The following is a 14,967-nucleotide window of genomic DNA, read 5'->3' on the forward strand; positions in this document are numbered from 1 at the left end:
TCCTACATCTTCTACTGACTAGCTGGGGGATTGAGGGGAGATTCTTTCATCTTTCTTAAGCTTGTTTTCTCATCTATAAAAGGGAGAATATGATGTCTACCCTGCAAAATACTGTTATTAGTTTAAGCAATATATGTAAAATTGTTTACCCTCATATATATTTTAAAATTCTAACTAAAACAACCATGATATACCACCTCTGTTATGGACTAACCAAAGCTGGCAAAGATGCAGTGAGATGGACCCTCTCTTACCAGAGCAGGTGAGGTTAGAAAGTGTTACAACCATTAAAGAAAGCAACTTGACAGCTTAATCAAGGGCCTTATAATTATTCTTTTCATCCAGTAATTTCACTTCCAAGAGAAAAATTATGACAAAGATATTTTTGAAGCTTTTTTATAGTAATGAAGTTTTGGAATAAATACAAATGTCTATCAATAGGGTTATAACAAAATAAGTCACATTGCAAGTCCTAGATATTTGTTATTTGCTGGCTGCCCTTTTGGGATATTTCCTATTGTGTATAGTCTTATTGGGAGGTTGCCTGCCAATCCAAACACCGGGGCGGGGGGTGAGGGGCAGAACCTCTCTTCTCCCCAGCAGCCCAGGGACAGCCATCGAAGCCAGACTCCTCCAATCACTGTCTGTCTCTCAGGACTTTGCATCTTGAGTTAGTGAAGAATTATAAGTTTACAAATTATAACCCTTTACTTTAGCTATCTCCTGGTGTGTGGGTGTGTGTGTGTGTGTGTGTGTGTGTGTGTGTGTGTGCATGTGTGTGCACAGTTAGGGGAGAAAGACAGGGAGAGAGTATGTGTGTATAACATCAATGTTTTTCTAAGTCTCATCAGAGGTGTATCTATCTTACTGTTGTTTTTTTTTTTAAGATTTTATTTATTTATGTGAGAGAGAGAGAGCTTGAGCATAGGAGCAGGGGAAGGGCCAGATGGAGAGGGAGGTGCAGACTCCCTAGTGAGCTCCATCCCAGGACCCTGAGATCATGACCTGAGTCAAAGGCAGCCGCTTAACCGACTGAGCCACCCAGGCGCCCCTATCTTACTGTTTTCAAAGAAGCATCTTTTGGTTCTGTAAATGATCTCAATATTGCAGAGGGAGGTTGTTCATTTCGTTGGTTTCTGCCATTATCTTTATGATTTCCTTCCTTCTTGAATGCAGAATGTATTTGCCAGGCACCTGCTCAAACCTGTGCCTTTTGAGTTTCCTACATGATGAGTTCTATGTCCCAACGTGCAAGTCAGAAACTCACCTTCCCAACTTCCCTTAGCTAAGCTTCATACCTGAGAATTAGACTCTGTCAATCAGACTCACTCACGTGAGACTTGGGCTTGAAATAGAGTAACCAAGGTGCCACACATGGAATGTAAAAACTCCTTTCTGGCCAGGGTGGCCCCAGGGGCATTCATGAGTCAAGGAGCCCCTGAAGTCCCACAGTAGGTATTAATAGCGCCCAGTAGTGGTGGTAAGTACAGAAGGGTCTATGCATGGCTATTTTGTGGTGGTGATGTGGTGGGGTGGCTTAATTTTGTTCTGGTGATGCAGCAAAACTGACTCTTCAGCCCTTCCAAATCGGAGTCCGTAAATACCCTTTAATAAGGGTATTTTCTGTTGAATCTAGCCAGTGTGGACTTCGTTGTTTCTACGTAAGAATTCAGACTAATGCATTGTTTCTTTGGACTGCCTTACTACTCTTATTCTAGCTTCTTGAGTTGAATCCTTGGCTTCCTTGCTCTCAATCTTTCTTAATTTCTGAAAATTGATTTCAAAGCTATAAATTTCCCTTTATAAAGGTAATGCTTTACCTGCACTTTGAGGTAGAGTGCTTTCTCTGTCATCAGCTCTCAGGATTTCATGATTTCCCTTGTGATAAGCTTTTTAATTCAGTCATTATTTCATACTTTAAAAAATATACTCCCAAACATGTTTTTTAAGATTATCCTTCTCACGTCCTTGTTATAAACACCTCAATTTATTGCATTGCAGTGAGTGAATATGGTTTGTAGGATGCTAATTCTTTGGAATTTATTGAGACTTCCTTTGTGGCCTAGAACATGGTCAATTCTTGTGAATGTGCCTTATGTGCTTTAAAAAAAATATTTCTATTTTGTATTCATTACCAGTGGTTTCCAAATGGAGTTCAGCTGACAGACCACACTACACTCATATGAATCACTCTTTAAAAATAGAGTGCCACAGACCTCATTCTAAAATACTACCTCCAAACCTCTGAGGTGAGACCCTCAAATATGTGTGTCAAGCAGCATCTCAGTTAACTCTAAAGTGGAAATTTTAGAAAGCACTCTCCTTTGCTCCTACCCCACCATGCCCCCACATTCAGATAGGATCGGAGATATAATTTCAGACAAATAGAATCCTATGATTTTGAGGAGATTTCATGTCTTTTCATGATACATTTTCCTAATATACAAAATCATCTATATTAGATTATTCTTCCTTATACTTAGTCTAAATGTTTCATGCATACTTTCTATTCTATATGCATTTCTCCCTCCTTCTTTCATAAAGAACCCACATTTCATTTCTTAATCCCATGACACATGTGAGACCCATGATATCATGTAATTTAGGGGAAAAAGAGCTTCAGAGACATAGCCTAAGTAGTCCAAATCAACCCCATGGTACTTGCCTATGACTGTCTTACATGATCTGTGAATGACATTCTGCTGGACACTGTTATTGATGCAGAGAGATGCATGGGCTCTAAATCGGCCCTAAAAGATGAAGAGAAAAACATTTTCATTTCACTGTTGGAAGAGAAGACTTTTTTCCCCCATATATATATATCCTTCTGAATGCAAACAGCAAAGCCCACAGTGCCAGCTGTTGCTATCTTACAACCAGAACATAAACAAGTTAGGATGAAGTGGATTCTGTAGCCAGTAGAGTAGAAAAACAGATCACTGACCTGATAGGACTTAGCTGCTAACACAACCAGCCCCCAGACCTGCCCTACACCAACATTTCCAGTTACATGAGCTAATTCCGTTAGGGTACTGGTAAGGATTTCTGTTCCTTGCAGCCTGAACCAACCCAGCAGATAACATTCTTGGTCCCCTTTCACTATAGATTAAAAACTCAACAACCACTTTTAATTTTCAATGGATCTTTCTCCTGAAGACCACAAGTAAAATCCCTCTTCAGCTTTTTAAAACCAAAAGCTCCCAACTCTGTCATCTTTTTATCACGGGTGTTATCCTTCATCCTTTGAATCAAGGCCCAACCTCCCTCAGACCTACTCAGGTCATCCTCTAGCATTCTTATTTTCAGACCTGCATGCATGACCAACATCATATGAATAGTGCCAAACACAACAAGAATTTCCTCCATCTACCATTTACTTATTCTAATCCTGAAGTCAGACTTCAGTGCCTACAGAGTTTATTAGCATTCATGTGACTCTGTGACTAAAATGAGAACAATCAACATACCTGTAAAACATATGTCACTAAAACAGGAGCACCTCATAGAAAACCGAAGAAAGTCAGTCAGGTGGTTGTTTTTGTGCTGTATTGTAAAATGTCTGTGGTGATGTCATACGGCCATTAACAGAAAGGTAGGTATTTGCAGGGGGGAATACCTAGAAAAAGAAGAGCCCAGGTGTCAAACCTGATCATTATTTATTAGCGCTGTCTCTCTCATTCTGAACATCTGGCACCTAGAGTAAAGAATGTTACCTCAGGCACCCAGGTCCTCTTGAAATCCATTAAATGTCCCAAGATCATTGCTTGATCCCTTATGCTCAGTCTACCCAGATCTTGCTACAGCTGGCTGCTCTCAGTCATCAAGTCTCAGATCCATGTCACCCCAGGGAGGGCTTTTTTTTTTTTTTTTTTTTTGCAAGTACAGACATATTTTATTTTTTAACCGACTGAGCCACCCAGGCATCCCAGATATTTTATTTTTTAAAAGTATTTATAACAGTATAAGCACCTATTTACAGTGAAAACATGGTTCTGGGTTTTTTTTAATATTTTTTTTAATTTAAATTCAGTTAGCCAAGGTGTATATATTGGTTTTGTTTTTTTGTTTGTTTGTTTGTTTGTTTTTTATTAATAATGATTTTTTATTATATTATGTTAGTCACCATACAGTACATCCCCAGTTTTCGATGTAAGGCTCGATGATTCATTAGTTGCGTATAACACCCAGTGCACCATGCAATATGTGCCCTCCTTACTACCCATCACCGGTCTATCCCATTCCCCCACCCCCCTCCCCTCTGTAGCCCTCAGTTTGTTTCTCAGAGTCCATAGTCTCTCATGTTTCATTCCCCCTTCTGATTACCCCCCCTTTCTTTATCCCTTTCTTCCCCTACTGATCATTCTAGTTCTTATGTTTGGGAGGGCTTTTCTGACTGACTATATGTTATAGTTATATTATCATCATGTATTACTGAAGAGGAAGAGAATACACCACCTCAAAATATGCCACTTTGACATAAGAATTATGTTAACCTGATTATTTTTAAGAAACAGCAGACACAGGGCACCTGAGTGGCACAGTCAGTTAAAGCATCGGACTCTTGGTTTCAGCTCAGGTCTGATCTCCAGGCTGTGAAATCGAGCCCATGGGCTCCGCATTCAGAGCAGAGTTTGCTTGAGATTCTCTCTCCCTCTCCCTCTGCCCCACCTCTCTCATGCTTTCTCTCTCTCAAATAAATAAATACATCTTTTTTAAAAAAAAGAAAAGAAACAGCAGACTCAGGAGAAGCTCTGAAAACCGAGCATAAGTTACCCTTTGTAAGGGAAATCTCCATTTATAAGTGTCTCCCTCTCTGTACCAGGGTGAGTAGGAAAACCTAACTCACAAGAAACTCTTAGCATTGGAGAAGGCACCTATTTAAATCTGTATATCAAACATCCTTGTTTACTGTGCTTTTCCTGATGACCTCCCACAATTGACTCTAATCCCTCCCAAAATCTTTTTTTCTTTTCTTTTCTTTTTTCTTTTCTTGTCTTGTCTTGTCTTTTCTTTTCTTTTTTTGCCTTTAGCTTTAGAGGATAGTTAAGAGAGTGGGTGGGGCCACTTCAGGGAGTTACTCAGTTTTCCTAGGTCTCTCCCCAGTATACAGGAGGCATATATGTTTTGTTGTTGTTTTTTCTTTTGTCAATCTGTCTTTTATTATAGGGATGGGGGTAGTCTCAGCCACAGAACCTAGAAGGGTAAAGGAAAAATTATTTCTCCCCCTTTACATTACCATCAGAAAGTTTCTCATTTATGTACTAATTTGTTTATGGTCTGCCTTCATACTATTTTCCTCTGTCTGAAAGGGTTTTTGTATACTTGTTTGTTGTCTGTCTCCGCCTCCCTCAAATTTAAGTTTTGAAAGCAGAGACTTTGACTGTCTTCCTCTGAATGTTTCCCCAGCACCTAGCACAGTGCCTAGTACAGAACAGCAACTCAGAAATGATTTGTGGAAGAGAGGAATTGGCTGATCAAAAGAGAATCCCAGGGCCTGGGCAGTTCCCAGGCTCCGACAGTGTTGTCAGCCCATACTTTTATCTCCTTTGCTTCTTTCTGGGGTTGGTTCTCTTCTCTTGTAAGTGGGCTTCAACCAAGGAACCAGGGAAATGACAAGATGGCCACAAGAAGTTCCATGGATGTTTCCTTATGGCTCCTGATCCAGGAGAGAAAAGAGTGAGCCTCTCTTATTATCTTTAAGATATTATCCCAGAGGATTCTAACTGACTGAGGTTGATCACACGCCTAGACTTGGCCAACCACAATGGCCAAAGGTTGTGTGATATAGACCGGCATAGGTTGCATAACCACCCCAAGTCAGGGGGTGTCATAACAGTGTGACTGCACCAGCACAACAGTGAGTGGGAGGAAAGAAATTCTTAAGGATACAGAGATGCTACCGCCAATAGAAGGAAGGAAAAGATGCCAGGCAAATCAAAGAAACATATAACTAGAAAATTCTCTAGATATAGCAAAGATTTTTTAAATACATTTTTATCCTATTCTCTGACACATTGCTTTCTTTTGAAACTCCCAGTTATTAATGAAAGTGTCAAACTGTATTGTCCTCAGGGTTTACTTTTAATCTTCCAATGACTCCATTGTCACAGTTTCAAAAAGTAAAGATGTGTTTACCTCTCTCTTAAGAGGATTAATGGGAAGGTTAATAGACTTTCGCTAAGTTATTCGTGTTCTCTAAAAAAAGACAAGGTAAATCATAAGTAAATACAATGTAAGTTATCCCACAAAACTAAGTGAAACTTAGAATATTTTAAAATCATTTAAATATTCAAAGCTTAATCCTTTTCTTAAAGTAGCATTAAAGCCTTAAAAAGTAGATTACATGAAGGTAACTTTAATGACCCAAATGGACTTCCCTACATTTTTTGAGCAACATGATTTCTTCTACTCTCATCCATTGAAATTCCACTTTTAAGTCAAGGTATGAAAGTAAATTGCACTAAGTCATTATATAAGAAAAGGGAATGAAAAATAAAGAAAAAGTGTAAGTAATATAGGCCAGGAAAATATTTTTAGAGGATATTACCTCTACTATCCAACTCTGATCTTCACTTTGTAGAAATATCTAAAGTCCAGACATCAATAAAATCTTGATTTTGAAACAATTTCCTAGTGAAAAGGGAAAAAGAATACATCAAAATGAATTCAAGACACTCAAAATTATGTATTATTCTCACATTACTGTGGATTTACATATAATCCATGAAGGTAAAATATGAAAAGCAAAACACACACACACACACACAAATTCTCATCATACTTAACCTGCTATATGTATCTACATTCTTTTCCCTTTTGTTAAATCTCCATGCTCATAAAATGCACACCAATTCAACTACATTTTTTGTAACTGATTTATAAATGGAAAGGACTTCAGGCTCAGATCTTTTCTGAGAGCCCTCCAACAGCAAAAGTGTTCATAGGTAGAATCCACAAAACAAGCTTATTAAATTCCATCTTTGCTGAGCTCAGCAGGGCCAATTCTCTCAGCCTGATTCCAACAGACACCCTCCATCTACACAAAGCAACCAAAGATGGGTGATAATTAAACCTACTCTTCCAGATGGAAAGTGCTCCCTACAGGAATCTGTCACTCCCTACCCCTTTACTTTGCGCCTCTCTGTCACCAGCACAGATCCCCAAATGCATGCTGCCCCCTTATTCAGAACAGCATCACTGTCCAAAAGACCTAATTGTCCCTGCCTCTCCCAGGCTCCCTCCCAAAATTCTGTCTTCCCTGTTGGCCTATTTAACTTTCCACACCCATTTTGTTCCGTGACATGGGTCCTGGAGGTTTAGTTTATATTTTCCTGTCTTGAAATAGCATTTCCTTTCAATGGCGGAAGAAAAAAACTTTGAGCCCCCTTTTCTTTGCTGAATGAAAAGTTGACAAATGAAAACCCACAGTTTTTCAAATTCTTAGCATTTTAACTCCAGAGACTTGAAGACTAAATAGGTGGATATCTGACTCACCAAGTAGGTCAGTCTCTTCTAAAGCCAAGAACTAGTCACAGCTGAGTCTCTCATTAGCCTTGGTGCCGGTGAACACTCCACTAGCAACCTCATGGCCTAGCTAACAACCAAGAGCCAAACAAAAAGGACATTTGCTTTTTCCAAAAATATATTATCCCTCCAATAGGGAAAATAAAATTCTGAATCTACCCTAGACCCATGTTGATAGGGAAAGTCATGTGGGTCGTTACAACTAAACAGACAGCAAAATTATATATAAAAACACTTTGCCCACCAACGGGGACATGAAACCTTAGCTGCAAAAACCAGTAATGAAAAGAAGGAAGAAAAAGAACCAGAATAAAGAAAAACTATTTTTTTGTGCCAGATCGTTTAAAGAGTAAGAGTTTATGTGAATGATCTGTTTCAATGGATATTAAACTGCTAAGGTGTTTATATATGTAAAATATGCATATTGGAGGAAGTCAGCTGGTAGCTTCACCCTCCAGAGAGAAAATCCAAAGTTCATTACCAATCTTCGGTCTACCGCAGAGAAGTCTGCAAACCCCAGGGGCTTGGAATTCTAAAAAGGCCATTCAAGCCTCAGGTGGACTCCGCGTTTCTCCATTTTCCTGTCCTTCCGCTTTTCTTTCCTTAAAAAATTTCTTATAGGATTTGCATTTGATGAGGTTCAAGAGGTCACTTCCCCTCTCCCCCTCCCCCTCCCGGCCCGCGGAGCAGCGGCGTCCAGAAAACGCCCTCCAAGCCGCGGTGGCGGAGAGCGGTGGCTCTGGCTGAAGTTTTGCGCCTGGTATTCTGCGGCCGCTGCGGGGGGACGCTTTCGCCCTCGGAGAAGCCAGCCTGCCTTTTTTACTCAGGCCCTCAGTCCTGGAGAGGTCCGCGCCGATGTCAAGCAAAGGCCAACAGCCCAGAAATGGCCGTTTATTGTCTGCCTTTTCCAAGCAGTATTTGGAGACAGGTCCTGGACGGAGATGAACCTGGCCAACAGTCATACAGGGCAAACGTCGAAGGCACTAAAATGAAAATGCTGTCTCCGCTTTCCACCCCCAGCTTCTGAACTTGTCGCCCTCTGTGCCCCGCGTTTCCGTTCCACTCTGCCCAGGATGGGCGCACTCCCACTTTGGGGTCGCAGTAGCGCACCGCTGCCCAAGGGAGCCAGCACCACCCCCGCCCCCAAACAATCTGACCGCCTTGAGCGAACCGAGTGACGCTGCCGAGGCATGGAGAAGTAGCCCCAAACCAAGTCGGACGCCAGCCACCAGTCCCCTTCTCGCAGAGCTGGACCCATCCCAACGCGCATTAGCCCAGACTGCTCTTAGAAGCCTCTCCGCCTTGGCGCGCCGCTGCTGCGGGCTTGAGCCTTCGGCCCCAGGGTCCTACAGGGGCCTTTCTGCACTCTCCGAGCTCCGTTTCTAACTCTTAATTCTTAATCGAAGCGCAAGAGTTTGGTTGGCGCTGGGACAGGCGGAGGGGCCCAATTCTCCTTAGGCCCGGAGGACCACAACCGGAAGTCACCGGGGAGAAAGCTCTAGGGCCGCGCTGGCGAAGGGTCCCAGGTCATTGGAATCCGCGCAGTCAGCTTCCAGGCCAATGTTTGTGGAGCGCTCCCCACGTGCTGCACGCTGTTCTACGCGCGGCTTGTATTATTTCGTTTAATCCTCCTAGCAACTCTAAAGGTCAGCTATTATTATAATCCCAATTACAGAAATGACAAAACTGAACTCCGAAGCAATAAAGTAACTTGCTCAAGGTCAGGTAACTAGCATGTGCAAGGTGTACGGGCGAGGACATACACACACACACGCAAAAATTAAATGGACTAAAAAGCATTTACGACCTCAGTATTTCAAACTGCAGGTTACATTTTCAGAGTCAGAGCCTCGTGAGCCCAGTGCGTTGGATGGAATAGGGGTGTCGGGCGGTGGCCCTTTTGTATCCCGGCATACAGGACGGTAGGGACCACCCTTCTGCCCCGGGCGCTGCGGTTATGGTGGACCTCGAGGGTTCTTCGCCTGCCACTCCACCTCCCACAAGACGGTCCAGAGCCTGAGCCTGTTGCAAACGGGAAATGGAGGGGAAACGAGGAAATTTCCGCCTAAAACAAGCAAACGCCGCGGTTTGCTTTGCTGGCGGCCCACGTCCGCGAGGAATCTGCGAGGAGCCCTAGCAGCTCAAGCGGCAGCAGGCAGGCGAATTTTTCTTCCGCGATTTCACGCTTTTCCCACGGGATCTCGAAAACGTCGAATGCAAATCAGCTGTCGGTGGCTGGACCGCCCGTGAGTCAGCCTAAATCCCACATATTTGCGCCGCCCGCGTGCCTAACATTATCAGGCAGGAGCTTCCGCGAGGCACTCGGACAAGGGATTCGCTGTCTTACTCGTGTGAGGTCCTCTGACAGAGCTCTACGACACACACGCGCCCGCACACGCACACACACTCACCGCGCCCTGGTCACGTGCCCTGCTCGGGCCACCAGGCATTGACCCACCACCCTGAGAGGGCGCGCCTCCGGGCCCGGGTGCTGCGAAAGAGTCAGATTCCTTCAAGGGCCGCGTGATCCAGTTTAAGGGAAACGTTCCCCCCCCCCGCGCCCCCACCCGAAGTATTTGCCCTTCTCTGTGGAGCCACGCAGCGCCACCCACCGCCTGAACATACCTGGAGACCAGAGACCCGAGCCCGCAGAGACGGACTTAAACTTGTAGGCAGTGGACCCACCATCATTTCCTTATTAGGGACAAAACCAAAAAAGCATTTAAGAGATTGCCCTGGGAAGGAAAGATCCCAAGTATGCATAAAATTTACAGAAGTACCTTAAAACTAAACAGCAATTTTGTTGGATTGGGCCAAAAATAACAGTATAAATGTGTAAATGTCAAAATGTTAATACTTTTACAATTTTCATTTCATCTTTATAATCATCGCAGGAGGAGGCATTATTTTAAAATTTTTATTCTTATTTCCACTTTACAAAAAAAAAAAAAAGTAGGAATTGAAGCTGGGAGACTTACTCAAGGTCATCCGGAGCAGGTGCAACTGTCAAACAAAATCTGAGGTTACTATGATCACCACATCACTATTCATCTGCTCCAGGTTGCCCCGAGGGTGAAGGACATGGTAAGAACAAAGGTAACACGTATTACTTGGGGGAACAGGAGAAAAGGAAGACAAATCAATAACAAATATTTCTGAAATATTTATACCGGTCCCGGTGTGAACTGGGGGTTGGGGATACAAGCAAACCAGTGCCTCCTGGTCCAGCCCCCCAGGACCAGTTCTCTTCCAGCCTAGTCCAAAATCTTCTCACAAGCACTTCCAAACAGTGTGAAAGATTCTTTCCTGGCTAGCCACTGTCTGGGTAAATGATTCAGAAACTACTTACTATATAGTCCACATGGATAAACATACACACACATACATCGGGATAGATGTATTCAAAGGTCACGTATGATCTTGCAATAAAATAAATTTTGTATGTGTGATCTGATATGCATGAATGGAAATAGTGTGGGGTTCACTCTGGCACTGAACAAATGGCTGAAACCCTTTTCACAGCTTACTGCTAAAACACGCACCCAGCCCCAGTGAGAGTGCGGGAGGGAAAATCTATAAACTTCTTGGCAGTTCCAGTAGCCAGGACAAAGCCAAGATTTTTCGGGCTGGAAGTCACTCGGGAGGACAGGGTAGCAGGATGGAGAGTCCTGTTTGTGAGATACACCTCCAGAACAATGTCCCAGCCCTGTTTCCAACTTCCCCAAGGAAGTGTGCTTGTCTGCACCAAAACATTGTTTTAGGTATGAGAGAGCTAGAACTGGTGGGTGTGTTGAGAAGTAATAAGTTGCACTTTTAAAACATGATCTCTGGAATTGCCCTAAAATATTTCAGCAAGAAATGAAAATAGAGAAAAGAAAAACGGAGCAAGTGTAGCAAAATCTTGATAACTGTTAAATCTAGGTGAGGGGTATTGACGGGAAGCCTTATTATATACCTTCTCTGCTTCTCTGTACTATGAAACTTTTCATAATAAAAATATAAAAAGAAAAATAAAAGCTGAACCTTTTCATATAAAAATGGGTGTGCTTTATTGTATAGAAATTATACCTCAGTAAAGCTAATATTTAGTTTTTAAAATAAAAGTCAGTTGCAGTGAAGAATGCCCTATTTCCTAAAAGACAAAAACCCAGTTTCTTCTGATACCACGACACAGAGGAAGGCCAATGGTTGACATCTTGGTCTCAGGTTCCAAATCTAGTGCCTTTGGCCTTCTGGAATCCCGAGTCCACTCCTAGCCTGCTTATAATCTGCCCTTGGTATTCAGCCTCCCCTAAAAGGACCTCCAACTTTCCCTTTATCTTACAGACTTTCACCAGCACAAATTTAGGAAGCCGCCTGGCTTCCTTCAGTCAAAAGGAATGAGAAAAAAATAAAAGCAAAAAGTTGTATTCCTCTCACTGTAGACCCAGAAGACAAGAAAGAGGTCTGTGAGCCTCTTCACGGATGAGAACGCCAAGGCAGAAGAAAGCGCCTTCTCCAAGACACCCCGCCGCAGAACTAGCTGGAGCTGACTTCACCAGACGCTCAGTGGTCTGTTTTCCACCAGACCCCAGGAGAGCGCCAGGAGCTCGGGGTGTGTAACTGACAAATGAAGACACAGCCCTCTACCCCTGGCTTAGGGAAACCAAAATCACTGAACTGAACCCTGAATTTCTTCGGCACGGAGAAAGCATGTTTGCAACGGAGAGCGCACTTCAATAAAGGAGTACCAAGTTTGTGACTTATTTTCTTTAAATGTTAACGAGGCGTGGGGATGGGAAAAGCAGAATGTGCCCTAAGGTGGCCAACCGAGTACCGAGTACGAGGTAAGCGATACTGGGGTCTGGGCTGCGGGGCTGCGGGGACCCGGGACCGCGGCGTCAGGAGCCTTGGACAGGTGAAGTAGAGGGAGCGGCATCGTTGGAGGCGCGCTGGGCAACCCCGTAGACGGCGATTCCCGAGAGCCTGGCGCCACCCAGCGGAAGCGAAAAGAACTGCTTCCCCGCCGCGGGCACCCAAAGGAAAGGGGAGGCGCAGCCCACAACACCGCAAAATCTGAGGGTTTTTGGAGGGAGGGAAGGAGACATTCATTTGACGACTCCACAGCTGCATGTCCAGCCTTCCCAGTTCACCCCTTTCCACCGACAAGGGCACTGTGACCAGACCCCAAAAGCATGTCCTCCTTGAACCCCAAGACGAAAAACGCTTTCTCCTAAAATGCAAACTACGCCCACGGAGCAGCTTTTAACGTTGACCTTCAATGCAAAGCAGGGATGTGCGTTTGCCGTGCCGCGCGACTGCAGGCACAGGGGAGAGTCAAAGCGGAGGGTGGAGGAGAGGGCGACGAGGGCCGCGTAAATCATTTGGAGAGATTTTTGGCCCGAGTCCCTGTTTCCGAAAGGTTGCGGGATGGTTTGACGTTGATTATATAGCTGCTTTCTTTTCAAGTGCGCGCCCCTCCCCACCGCAGCCCGCCTGGTGTGCGAGGATTGTGTTTGAAAGGGAGGAAGCATTCTTGAAGTGGTGGGTGATGGATTGTCTAAACCCTTCTGGGACATATTGGGCGGGGGTTTTTGAGGCAGCTCATCAATAAAGACCCCCCTGGAGATGGGAGGGGGTGGCTGGAGAACAGCCCCCACCACGCAGCCTGAAAGAACCAGGCCTGGAAAGGAACACTTGCAGCTAAGGGGGAAGGGCATGAGGGAATGAGAGGAGGGTAAGTGGGCCCCGGGCAGGTGAAGACTTCTCCTTGCCTGGATCCCTCAGCCATGGGAGCCTTTTATGCTTCACCACGTGGATGCCCCACGGTGATTCACTGGGGGTAGGGAGTGATGACAGAAGAAAGGCTGGTGGGCTCCCAACACCAGGGTATCAGGGGAGCAGGAAGGAAAGTGGAGGTGCCAGAGGCACCGTCAGGCCACCTTGATGTACTAAGGGTATTCTGTTCTAGACTTCTTTTCAAAGCCCCAACCGAAAATCAATCCACCTCTCCCAAGTTGGAGGAGGAAGTGGGAGCGTGGGGGAGAGGACCACCGGGCTCAGGCCATCCGTGGGTTTCATGGGCTCAACAGCTAGGACCAGCACAAGGAGGCCACAGCCTCTAACACTGAAAAGCCCCCTTCCTTCTCATGGGCAGCCGCCTTCAGAGATGCCCCACGCGGAGTCGTGTAGTCTCACATACACGGACTCCTCTGGGCTCTTCTCTAAGAGGAGGCTGCCCTGGGGTTGGCAATGCCGATGGGGAACCCGGCAGCTGCTAACTCCTTGGGAAGACTAGAAATCTCGAAAGCAAGGCCAGCTTGGAGAAGCAGCTTTTGCGCCTCCTTTAGGATGGGCGGCCTCAGTTTCCCGGAGAGCCACTGTCTCCCGTGCCTTCCCCCGTCTCCTCTTCTGTGCTAGCTCTGGTGAGCGCTGGCTCCCCCCTGGTCCTGGCCTCACGGGCCTTTTGCCCTCTGTGACCCAGAGCTGTCCTCCTCCCGCAACCAACGGTCAGGCCGCACCCCAAAACAGGGATCGACTGCCAGACTGGAGGAGGGGCAGGGAGGAGAGTAATGGGAGATGGATGAGAGGGAGGGCTCCCAAAAAGCAGCTTCTCCAAGGCGGCGTCTGGGCGCCCGAGGTCCCGAGTCGGGCTCTGGGCGCCGAGCACGTTTTATTTATCCCCACAGAGGATGCTGGAGGACAAAAGAAATATTTGGACGTCAGCACTGATTTATATTTTTGGAAGAGCTACGTTTCCTTTTCTGAAGAGAAGCAAGCGCGCCCCATATCCTGAGCTCAGCAGGGAGGACAGGAGGGGAGTTTTGATGCTCCAGGAAGTTCATCCATTGCGGCACCGAGCGCAGGGCCCGGCGCCCCGCGGAGTTCGCTGCCCTCGGAGATATTTATTTATTTGGAGGGAGGAGGAGGGCGTGGGGAGAGGAGACGAATCAGACACGTGAAGAAAACCCGACCACAGCTGGGTCGGGACCTCCAGGGCGCCTCCCGGCCCGCCGGGCCGGTCTAGTTCCTCCGTCGGGGGGCGTTCGAGGCATGGCCTTGCGACCTCGGTGCGCGTTTGGCTAGCGCGTTCTGCTGCCCTGGGCGCGCACACTCCTTCGTTCAGTGCCCGAGGCTAACCCTTCCCAGCACAAGGGTGCCTCCCAGGTGGGCCCGGCCCTCCAGCCCGCCCGGCCTGGCGCTCCCGACGCCCAGCCACCTTCCTCCAGAGCCTGGGTAGATAAGCAGAAGCGGTGGGCGCGAGGCCTCCCAAGGCGTGGGGCCGCAAAGGAGGGGGTGCGCGGGCCCCGGCCAGAGGCGCAGCAGGGTGGGCTCAGGGGAAGTGGTGCCGAGCTCAAAATAGCCTTAAGGGCCCCGCTCCTGAGACACGCCCTGGTTCCTCCGGTTTTTGTCTCATCAAGGGGGACTTCCCTCCCAGCAGCAAGAGTGGACGCAAAATTAACG

The 14,967-nt window shown here is 45.9% G+C and overlaps 1 long non-coding RNA gene across 1 annotated transcript; it reads right to left on the reverse strand.

Moving 5' to 3' along the window:
- Nucleotides 1–2,529: 2,529 nt before the first annotated feature.
- On the reverse strand, nt 2,530–6,632 carry LOC130542220 (uncharacterized). The gene is made up of 3 exons (XR_008956597.1): nt 6,548–6,632; nt 3,468–3,616; nt 2,530–2,750 (listed from the first exon to the last, which is right to left on the reverse strand). It is a non-coding gene; the product is annotated as an uncharacterized LOC130542220 (long non-coding RNA).
- Nucleotides 6,633–14,967: the final 8,335 nt, after the last annotated feature.

This window comes from Ursus arctos, unplaced genomic scaffold, assembly GCF_023065955.2.
Source record: "Ursus arctos isolate Adak ecotype North America unplaced genomic scaffold, UrsArc2.0 scaffold_31, whole genome shotgun sequence".
In the NCBI taxonomy this organism is placed as follows: Eukaryota; Metazoa; Chordata; class Mammalia; order Carnivora; family Ursidae; genus Ursus; species Ursus arctos.